Here is a 10,446-nt window from a genome sequence, read left to right as displayed (position 1 = left end):
GTTTTTGGTTCATTGTTATTGCTAGACAGTGGGGCCCTTCTGGGTTAACTGCAGCTGGGGAACTACAGCAAAACTTCCTAGCTCTGCCCATTACTTCTGATGCTAAAGAGCAATTTCTTCTTCCTCCATTTTTTGGCATGCAAGATACCCTCAGAAGATACCCTCAGAAGATAGCAAGAATTGTATTTCGTAGCAATAACGTATGAAAAATCTTTAAGGCTGGTTTCCTAATTTGTTTCTACTTCAATTAAGTTTTTTTAACTGCATGTCTTGTCTCATAAAATGATGAACGCTTTCAATTTATTGAAACAGTTGTTCTATAAAAGAGCAATATGCTTGAGCAGCTCTTTGTACTGATACATCATCATCAACCTTAGTAATGAATGGGAGAGAGAGATAGGGCTGGTTCTGGCTCCATTGAAAACATTTGTAGATTCTATCTGGAACAGATTTTATTAAAATTGCAACAAACTTTATAAAGCCCAATATATGCTTCATTAAGGGAACATTACCTTACAATTATGATTAATTAGATTAAATTTATGAAAGTGTGTTATTTGTTCAAATCAAAAGGGTGGTAGGGAAGAATGATGGATGATGAAAGACTGTGATAAATGAAGAAAGCAGCTGAACTAAATTGAATGTGTATTCATCCGTTTTCACTTCATAACTAATGATAAATTGAGCATGTCACATTTAACAATACATGTCTGAGCTTAAGCACAGCCCCGGCTCCTGTACACTAATGTCTTTTGTCAGATAGCTGCATCTAGGGGATGTGATATTTTGTTTGGAGAAACTTACACAGTTCATTATCTATCTGCCCCTGTAGCTGAAATCACAAATGAAAGCTCTTACTCTCTTGAAATAAAATGATGGAAGTCTCAATTAGGACAGAATTGTCTAGGAAGCACAATCTGACTGTGAAGTGCTAATTTGACTTGGAAAGCAAGTGATGTATTGAAAGTTGTATGTTGTTGACAAGAATACAGTTTGGGATAATTGCAAACTTGAATGAGCCTGTGAGGGTTAGAGTGTAACTTGGTGGCTCACACTCACTTGTTGTGCAGCTACTTGTGGAAGATGCTTTTCAGCATTTGCTGAAATGTCAGAATTTGGCCCCAAAGACTCGGGGGACTCTGGGCAACAAACTTGTGTGGGTGATGCCTGGGTGCCTCTGGATGGTTTCACAGGTTCTTGAACTCATATGGCGTTTCCTTTGTTAACTATTGTTTCCTTCTACAGGTCAATCTAAAAAACACAGTCTTCCCATTGGTAATCAGCAGTTCTGCTTCTTTTCTTGGTTGTAATAGATGTGAAGCAGGATGACAGCAGTGAGTGAGTACTGGGGATATTCATTTTGTTTTCATCTAAAACAAAGGAAAACACTTTGTTCTGGGATCACTAAGAGCTTTGACCAGCCTTTCATACCAGAGATGTTATTTTAGCTGACTTGTTTCTTTCATTCCTGTTCCAAAACTATTTGAACGTGTTAGGCTAACATCAGTGATGGCCGGTTGAGCTGCTGAGCTGCACTACAAATGAAATTTGGGTATGAGATGTTTAGCATTTCCAGGAATAGTTCAGCTGTGACCCAACAAATCCTTGTGTGCTGTAGACCAAAGAACTAAAAAAGGTGGTTGTGTAGTTTCAGAGGTAATGGGGAGCAATCGCAGAAGGAACTTGGTGCATAAAATAATATCTGTGGTCCCCCAAAACCAAAATGGAAGGAAGTCCTGCATCTCTTAAAAGCACTGGGCATGTACTGTAAACTAATAATGAATGCAACTGGGGAGCTAAACATCAGCGTAAATGTCACGTGTAACTGGTTACCAAAGATGACAGGTAAAGTGCTTGACTCTCATCCCTGTTTCTTTATGCTTAAACAAGCTTTTCCTTGGCACACTGAGTGAGGAAAGCTCCATCCTGCTGAAGAAGAGGGATTGCAGGGTGAGGCTTTGCTCCCAAAACATCGTTCCATGGTTTCCAAGCAGGACTGGAGGAAGGATGCAGCCCCATCTGTTGTCAGCCTCTATCAGCAAGCAACAAGAGGTACTGTGTTCCTTTATTTTTAGCACATGTGAGCTTTGCTAGTCTGGAAACTTCCAAATTTTTCCTGCCTTCTCCCTGTACAGCGTGCATCACTAACGTGTTTCTAGGATAAGTTGTGGTGATGATCTCTAGCTGGACCTGATTGAGATGAGTGAGAACTCCTCAGATTGTGTGTGAAGCAGCAATGGACAAAAAAAAAAAATAAAAAAATGCTGTTTTCCTTATCCCTGAACAGGTATCTTATGCAAATTGGTCTTGAAATAACATAAGCCATCCCATTAAAGATGTAAATGCCTCAGACAGACCTATCAAGGACTTGCAGCATAGAAACTGTGGTAGTATGTATATATATAATGGCATATATGCTGGTTATCTTTTAAGTGCTGCACAAACACTGGTTATTATACCCACCAGCACTTACTTGAAGTCAGGAGCAGACCCAACCTCCTTCCTATACAATGCTACATGCAAGAGTGGACACCAAACAGGTTCTGAACAATTGAACTCATTTAAGAAAGCGTGGTGACACTTTGCTTTACCAGCCTCTTAAATGCTAAAAAGGGAAAGAAAGGAATTTGTGTGTCTTAATGAAGCTGAGGAAAAACCTAAAGACTACAAAAGAATGGGAAGCCAACTGTAATGTTAAACTTGTCAATGAGCTTTGGAAATGACATCCTTTCTCCCTAGACTACTGCAAGTGTTTTAAGGTCCTGTAGTGTTGTTCATCTGTGGCCTCAGGTGGCAAAGTGATTTGTGGATGTCAGACACCACACCTGGGATGGATGTAGCGGCACTTCTGTGAAAGTCTTCTCAGCTTTTCCTTTATCTGTTTAGCAGGAATGCTGCAAAATATTTTAGTCTAATTTAACTGATGAGTGCAATAGAGGATTTCTTGTTGTGTAGAGAAGTAATTTATTTGCACCTGCAACCACCACCCATAAAACCACTACTGGTCAGTCTTGAACTGTTAAGGTCTTATCCTTTGGCAAGGCAGTGTTAACACACAGCATTGAATTGGCTTTAGCAGCTGGTTAATAGAAGTACAATTCTGTTTAAATGACAGGGTCTTGTTATATATGGAGTGGTAATTCGTGTCGAGAAAATGATTGATATTAATAAAGAAGGGGGAGATTTGGGAACTTGGCCATGGGGGTTGGAAAGCCCCGTGGCTGATGATAACATTAGAGTCTTAACGATGAGACCATCAGGAATGTAAAAGAGTTTAGAGGGAACAAAGAAGGGTGATTCAGGAGACTCCATGCAGTCTCCGGTTTCTTGTTCTCCAGCCATTAAGGCATGGAAGTTTCTGGGTGTTTGCTGTTGTTATATTCAAAGTTGTTTGACCAATGAAAAGTTGTTTTGAAAAGAACTGCTGTGGAGAGAAGGGTATAAGAGGGGAGCCTGCCCTCAAGATAAACAGAAAAAAAAGGCAACACGATGTGATGAAGTTATGTCATCAATAAAGAAGCAGAAAGAAGGAATGAAAAGGAACAAGCTAGCAGAATGGAGACCAAGATGGGAACAGGCACACTGATTACCTCATGGGGATGGGTTCGGCCGGGCTCAGCGGACTGCTCGGGGAGGCTCGTGCTGAAGGTCGCTGGAGGTGGGCGCGCCGGAGCTGCGAAGAGGCTCGAGCTGGAAGGGGTAGACCCAGCGCAAGGCTGCCCCTCGCTGGTAAGCAGCTGCGCATTATGGGGAATCATACGTCCTTAGGAACAAAGACTGCCCTGGTAACTTTACAGCTCATTCTCCTTATTAACAATTGGACAGTTTATGATCTTGAAACATGGAACCAAATTGATGTCAAGGTGTGGGACTCTGCAATTAAAAGCGCCAAGGTTGCAGTGGGACTGCTCGGCACCTGGCGAGCAGTCTCTGAGGCCTTAAAGAGCCATGTGGGACCTACAGTCAGACACGTGTGGTTTGCCAGACAGTGAGGGAGCTGTGGGATCCTTTACTGATCCGACTGCTACGCCATGGGCCCCTCTGCTACTACAGCCATCGCAGGCCTTTGGTGTTCCGCCCTCTGGTGACCTGGACATGACTTTTGACCCAGGCCTCATTGGCCTTGAAAAGGAGATGGATATGCTTTTCTTCAAGCATATCATAAGGCCTGAACATAAGGCCTGAAGACTGAGTTGCTTGACAATTTAAAGCAAGACATATTGTTCAAAAGGAATGGAAAATGGAGACCTGTTTGTAATCAAGAAAAGGAATGGAAAAATGGAAACTGTTAAAGTCATGGAACTTGGGGGATTGTTTGTTGCCTTTTCTGATTGTATGTATGTGTGGGCATACTTGGGTTTAGTACGTGGGGGCGGTGTTCTGTATATTTAGAAAGTTTGATGTTCATGTGTTGGTGGAGCGTAGACTCCCCGCACACCCAGTGCTGTTTACTTGCCTTTTATAGTTTTTATGCCTTTTATAGCTTGTATATCTTTTATAAGTATAAATATTACTAAATTCAGATTGAGTTGAGTTGATTAATTTATAACTGTCTGTAATGAAACTAATTCTGTAGTTCAATGGTGTAATTAGTGGCAACAAAAGTTTAAGAAATTTGATGGAAGTCCTGTGCAAAGTAGTTTTTTTTTTATCCATATTTCTGTGACTGTGGTTGTGTTGTTTTGTTGTAGCTGACATGTAAAGTGTAAGCTTTGTGCCTGTCCTCAGCTGTTATTGGTAATGCTTCTCAAGTAGTTGTTTGTGGGTGCCACAGGCTTATTTCTGACTGCTACGTGATCGAGGTGGATTTTTTTGAAAAATGGTTTGTACTGTGAATATATTTAAGACCCTAGGGAATAGAGTTAAGTGAACCATGCGGACTGTTTGAGCCATCTCAAGCTGCGGTATCTTAGTGGCTGATTTTTGCCCTGAATTTAGATTTGGGTGAGAAAGGAGGGTGTAAGGTCTGTGAGGAATATTCCCATGGGCCCTTTGGTTTCCTGTCCTTAGTACAGTGCACTTGCATCTTTCTGTTGTCACCTCTGCAAGCCTCTTCCCTGCCAGCCCTACTCCGCATCAGCTACTACATTCTCTTGTAGAAGACGGTGAGTAAAGTGAGCAAGATGGGAAGGTGACTCTTCTGGAGGAAATGCTACAGGCAGTTCAGCCCTCTTCAGGAAAGCACTCCTTTGATACGCTATCAAAGGTATCACAGTTTGGGACTCCTTGAAATAAGATGGCTGAGAGTAATTTCTGGACTCTCAGGATATCTCCAAGGCTTTGCAGCATGAGCACCTATAAAACAGGCATCAGGAGTGATTCCTTTCTTAAAAGGTGGCCTTTCATCTTTAGAAAGCTATGTAGGCCACCCTTCCCCCATGGTTGGGTAGAAGCAGAAGGCACAGAGGAGACATGGGTGTAGGAATCATTAAAGTGAAATGTGAGTCATGTTCATTAAAGGCAAGCTGGGAGAGTGTCTGATATTAGTGATAATGATTAGAGCTTCCTGTAATAATAATGATGGCGATTCAACTATATGAATTGAACATTCATTCTAAGTTAATTCACATCCTTTTAAATAAGTTACTTATGGGAACAAAAAAAAAAAAAAGCCCTTTTTAGCTAATAATTTGAATAGACTGGTCAGAAGAACACTGAAATAGTGATCCTCCCTCTGCGCTGGTGGTTTTGAACACTAATCTGTATATCTGTATCTAAATTTTATACTGAAAGCATACTTAGCTATTTTTGTAATTAATTGCATCCCTGCTAAATGCTATCCCTTCTTCTCATTGGAACTTGTCTGCGTTCACTAGCAATATGTTCGCAATCAAGGTGATGATAAAGGGCCTTGTTTTGGTGTGAGATTACTTAAAGAGAACTTCACTTTGATTTTTGGCATTCTGAGGCACAGCAGGGAGACGGGTGATTTATTGTTTGCCATATAAACATCTCCATTTCGAGCAAATCGTGGTCTACAACTACTCCTTCTCTGGGAGAAAAAAAAAAAAAAGAAGAAAAAAAGGAAGGAATTGTTTATTGTATATACGAAATAAAGACTTTGAAAAGTGAGATGAAAAGGAGGGCATATGTTTTGGTTAAATAGTGAAGGAAAGCTTTGGAGGTGGCAGCCATGGATTTGTAGTAGTCACTCAGCAGGGATGAAAACCTGTTGTTAAAGCTGTGTAAAGGTAGCCTGGGGATGGGGTGGTGGGTGGTGGGAAGCAGATTGACTGCTCCAGTGGACTTGGTGATGGACACAGGTAGTTAATCATTCTGAAGCATGGTCATTCTGGAGACCTTGGGTCCATTAGTGTATTGGAGACCTTAGAAGTTGATCTGCTGAAGTCAACATGTGCATGTTCGCAAATTCACCTCAAGTTAATAAGGTGGGTGTTCTCATCATTTTGCTCAGTATCTTTGCCCGGCACTCAGCATAGGTAAGTCAAAGAAAATTGTTGCTGTAGTTAGGTATAAACACTGTACAGAATACTACGGTGTTTCAGCTGTGAAAACTTCTCAGAGGTAAAACTGAATTTGTACTATGATTTGCCATTTGATTAAAATATTACTTGTATTAAAATATTTCTTGCATTGCCATACATTACAAGATTACTTGTCAAAACCTTGGTCCTGAACACTACCAAAAATTGGAGGAATTCCAAATTATGATGTGAATTGAGATGTTCAAAGTGAACTTCATACTAATATCATTAGGTGTGAACCTGGATGATATGTTCTGCTGCCTTTGTGCATTCAACTTGCTTCATCTGGGTTCTCGCATATAATAGCATTTGCAGATCAACTTGTGCAAAACTGCAAACGTAGGAAATGTGAAGAGTTTTCCATAATTTATTCCTCAAGTTGTTGTCTTGTTCTTGACATTCAGTCTGACCTGCAAAGCTCTCAGAGTCAATACCTGTCTTTTGTTGGAATCATTGCGGGTACCTATTGCATTGTGTGTTATCCATGTGAGAGGGAACGTATGGTTATTTGAGATGTAACTCCAGCTAGCTGTGAGAATGTTTCCTTTCAGATGCTGGCAGATGTTTCAGAAGAGCTGAGGAGGGCTCACTGCTGAGCAGCCAGCCTGAGAGCCCCATGGGCTCAGGGAGCTGTCCAGCATTCTTTTCTAGGTGAAATTTGCAACTTGGACAATTTTTTTTTCTTCCCGTAATTTGAGAACTTTCCTTGTTTTAAGTGGAAGAGATATGACTCTGCACAGCTGCAACAAATCCATATTGCATTAAAAGACTTTCTGGAACAGCAGTACTGGAACACACCCCAGATCAGGCTAGGATAATCTTTTAATAAAAGACTTAAACCATTTTATGATTCTGTGGTTCTCTTTCTCAGTTAAAATACACTGAGAAACTAGTTTCTTATGTTATGATGCTGCAGAGGAGATTGCCACTTCAGTGTATAACTAATTTGGAATCATCTTTACAGAATGGCCCTTTTCTCATTCATAGCTCTGAGGGAAAAATGTCACTAAAAACTTCCTTATAGGTAGTAAGCAAATTAATTATTTTTTTTTCTTTGGAGTATTTAGGATTTTGGAATATCTTGCTTATCACCAGCAGATAATTCTGAGGCTGAGGCCTTTGAAAGAGGAATTTTTCCTTTTCCAATCTTTAAATAATTTTTGTTCAGCTGCTTCTGAAATCTGAGTTAACCACAGACTGCCTCTAGTTTTTATTGCATAGCATCTGACAAAGGGGACTATTTCTGGTATGACACTAACCTTATTTTTTTCCGAATAATGATCTGTGTGGATTGCATATGTTTAGATATTGGTCTGAAAGACATGATATATTGGACCAAGGGTTTAGCACAGTTTATAATCTTGACCTAAGATCTGGCAGACTTCATAACTTGTTGGTGAGTGAGAGAGCCCAACTTTTGCTCTGTGAAATGCAGAGATTTGATCACATGCTGTGCAGTTTGAATTCTTTGGGAGGCTTAACCATTCTGATTTTAAACCATACCGCCTCCCTGAGAAGTGTTTGTGGCCTTTTATGTTCTTTACTAATGATAAGACCCAAAGTTATTTGACCATTACAAAATATTGAAGGATGCTGGGTGTTTTAATCCGAAACAGAAATCAATTAGAATATGTGCTGAGGCCTGATATTCATCTTGCCTCATCCATTCATATTTAGGTCCATAGGGAACCACTTGAAAGAAGCTGATTTCCCCTCCCTCTCCTGTTTTCTTCCCTTTACTGCCTTTCAGAATTCTCTCCTTTCCTTCTACCTCCCTATCTTAACCTCATCTAGATACCTATTAGCTCGCTCTTTCAGTAACACTGTTCTGACTTCCACAAAAGTGCTTTTTAATGTAGGAGATGTACTTCAGCCATAACACCAGGGTCACTTTCTGAGTAATATTTTATGGGATTGATTAAACTTTAACACCGTAACTGTTGACTTTATAGGCCAAGGAAGAGACTCTGAGTGCTAAGCTCTGGATAATTTGTGCTTCACAATTTTTTAAAATCAAGTAGAGATAAGAGTTTAATGTATTTGATAAAGCAGGCCTCTATTTTTTCCCAGTGTCTCCTATTTTAAAAGACCCCCAACATTTAACATGAAATAAAGTCTTTAACACTAATGAAGTAAAGTTAGAGTAAATAACCGTATTTAAAAAAAAAAAAAAAAAAAAAAAAAGGTATTCATACCTATGTGAAGAATATGAGAAAGGATGTTATTTGCTCTTTGGCTGCAGATGTGAGCACCACATATTTTTTGTTACGGGTAGAAAGTGAACAAAGGGGTGCTGTTGGCTGGGAGTTGAGGTTGCAGAAGCATGGCATTTCTTCTCAGTGGGAATTCTCTCTTTGTTGTGACTGTCATAGGAAATAAAAAATGGTGATTTGTTAAAATTAACAGAAGATATTCAGCTCTCCAAAAATGGCTTCTTGCATCATGCGCAGGTCTTGCTGCTGAGAGATTGCTGGAGAGGAGTGTGTCTCTCTATGTACCAAGAAGAAAGATGAGCATGAAGGAGCGCTTGATGGAAGAGTGTGACTGAGGATCAGAGGACAGTTCCCAGGTTAGTTGCAGTCTCACATGACTCTTAACAGGTCACCAGTGATCTCCTCATCCCCTCACCTGACCAGTGGCTAGCAGAGTGCTTCCCTGCCAGGGTTGGCCTCTTCTCCTTTGCCTATGGGAAACTCTTCTGGCTGGAGTTGTTGCGCTGTTCCCAATTGCACTAGTGCTTTGGCCCAGCAAAGGGCAAGCATGGCTGTACTGCTTTGTGAAGCCAGGTGAGTTAAAATCCTACACAAGATAGACCTGGATCGGGAGGACAGAGATGTTTTGCTGCATGCTGGCTGTAAATGTCATCTCCAAGTTCCCTGGAGACCCTGGGGATGTATTCAGGCTGCTAGAGTGTGCTGCAGCCTGTAAGACTGGCTCTTCACTGAACTATGTTAGAGGAAATTAGCAGTGGGATGTGGGAAAACACTGTGCAGATAGATACTATGAGCAATGGGTTTTCCAGACCTCATATTATAAATAATAATTAAAAGCTCTCCGCAAATCTCTTGAAGGGGAAATGTACCATGGTGAAAGCCAGGCATCTTCAAGGTGAGAGAGACCTTCCTGGTCAGACAGGATGGCTTGGTGTGACCACTAAGTGTAGTTATGGCCTAGCATCAGCAGATTTCATGATGAAGTCACAGTAAGACTGTTATTTTAGAAAATCAATAACATGGTTAATAGTCTTGTCCTAACATTTCTTGGGAAGGGTAATTGTACAGCTTAAAAAAGATCCAAACTTTAAAAGCATTGTGGCATACCGTTTGAGTTGAAACATTTTTAGATGGAAAATCAGAACTTGCTTCTATCACCAATGTCCAGAAAAAAAGTTCATCTGTTTGATCATCTCAGCCAGTTTCCCCTCCACAGAGACAGAGGAATCACTTGGTGTAGCTCTGTTGCTCCCCTGAACGCCCAAGAAGCCTGGCTCCCCAGGCTGGCAAATATCCTGAGAGTTGCTGGGAAAATCTGGAGAGCTCAGGCCATGTGCTCTCGTGTCTGCTGTCAGAGGGTGGGTTATCGCCAAGGAAAGCTGCTCTGTGTGTGCCATTTACACCGCGCTCTTCTGCCAGGCAGCATTGCCAGTAGTCCCGTCAAGTGTGCATCTCCTACTGCCCTTGTTCACAGACAGGTGGTAGCAGGGAGGGGATAGTACTGAGCTAAGGGCAGGACTTAAGAACTGCCTGATACTGTTGCTTTATCAGAAGCACAGTAGTGCTGTTAAGGTGGACTGGATATTACAAGAGATGCTGTAGAGGCAGCCTTTGGCTCAGGAGATCCCTGAAACAATCATAGCTGGAAACTGGCATTAACATCCAGGAGAAAAAAAAATGTTCTGTATTGATCTCATGCTGTTTGCTTGGGAGTCTGCTCCTTGAAGCTGTCAGAGATATGTGTGGTA

General features: G+C 41.1%; 1 long non-coding RNA gene across 1 annotated transcript; it reads left to right on the top strand.

The window, feature by feature from the left end:
* Positions 1 to 1,315: 1,315 nt before the first annotated feature.
* On the top strand, positions 1,316 to 9,001 carry LOC309878102. Its single transcript, XR_014317482.1, has 3 exons — positions 1,316 to 1,338; positions 1,891 to 2,052; positions 8,936 to 9,001. It is a non-coding gene; the product is annotated as an uncharacterized lncRNA (long non-coding RNA).
* Positions 9,002 to 10,446: the final 1,445 nt, after the last annotated feature.

The sequence above is a fragment of the Aythya marila genome (assembly GCF_965140915.1).
Source record: "Aythya marila genome assembly, chromosome: 4".
NCBI lineage: Eukaryota > Metazoa > Chordata > Aves > Anseriformes > Anatidae > Aythya > Aythya marila.
Note: the sequence above shows the minus strand (reverse complement) of the source record. Positions and strands in the feature narration are given on the sequence as shown.